Genomic DNA, 1,343 nt, shown 5'->3' with positions numbered 1-1,343 from the left:
CGTACACTTTACTGAAATAATTAATAATTTGATTGCTGCTTGAATATTTGCCTAGTCAAGCTTCTTTATTTATAACATGATAGTACTGATTTAGGTGCACTACCTTGCTTGTTTTTGCTTCTCACTCAAACCAAGCACACAGTTTCATTGAATGTATCACCTAACACTGTGGTTCCCTCATATTGACAGTAAATGAAGAACATTATTTCCAGAGGCGTGTCCTTTAAATGGCCTCAGTCAATTGGCAGAACACCAGGAGGCCCCTGAGGAGCCGGGGTGCTGGGAAGCCCTGAGGAATTGGCTGTCAGAGGGCACAAGCAGCCCCCAGGCAGCCGCCCTGTTCCTGCCACCCGGCTGCTCTGGCGCTTCCCCAGAGCGTCTCCCAGGCCTGTGGCAGAAGCCCTCGAGGCCGGGACACCACCCCAGCAGGAGGGTGGGGACACCCCCGAGGTGCCCAGGCTGGGCTGGCTGGGGACAGGGAGGGCAGGGGGCCGCTGCCAGGGCACGGCCACTGGCTGCTGCCAATAAGGGGCAGGGGGCAGAGGCAGGGCTGGCGGACAGCCCGGGCCCAAGCAGCAGGCTGCTCCATTTCAGCATCCCAAAGTCTTTGGGGCACTTCCACTGTGCACCCTGAGGCTCCTGAATCCATTCTTCAATTCCCAGTTAGTGCTGGGCAGGACATGTGAATGCAGGAATCGCCTCTTTGGCTCATTCTTGGGTTTTCTGCTCCTGCCTAAAGTAATCATTTGCAGTATAAGCCCATGTAAAGGTACAGCTCAACACCAGGCTGTTTTTCTGTAGTGTTTAAAACTAAGCCCTTGGGTGAGAGACTCCATTCAGAGACTCTGAAATCCAGGATGAAAATGACAGCTTTGGTATTTAAGAATCCCAGAAATGTCTACATGTGATTTTTCTGGTCAAGGATTTGAATGCTAATGCAGAAATGACAAAACTGTTCAAAGGAGTTTTCATTGGCAACCCCTCTTCAATGGCATCAGCACACTTCCAAGGGACAGAGTATGACACTGGGGACAGCCCTTGGCACTTAATGGCTTCAGACCTGGGAGAGAAATGTTTTGCCCGGCTTCACCCAGGAGTTCAGGTTTTCCCAGGGCATTGACCAACTGGGCACTGCAGGTAGCTATCACTAAATGCAAAAGGATGGAACAGCAGAACTTCTGGAGAAGGTGCCCTAGGGATAGGGAGAAAACCGTGAGAATGATCAGAAGGCTCTGTAAACATTTAAAAAAAAAATCAGAAAGAGATGTAGCGCTGTGACTTTTCAGGCACAACTCTTTGGGCCTGGAGGAAATATTTGCCTTGCATCAGCTACCACACACACA

Source organism: Camarhynchus parvulus, chromosome 7, assembly GCF_901933205.1.
Source record: "Camarhynchus parvulus chromosome 7, STF_HiC, whole genome shotgun sequence".
In the NCBI taxonomy this organism is placed as follows: Eukaryota; Metazoa; Chordata; class Aves; order Passeriformes; family Thraupidae; genus Camarhynchus; species Camarhynchus parvulus.
Note: the sequence above shows the minus strand (reverse complement) of the source record.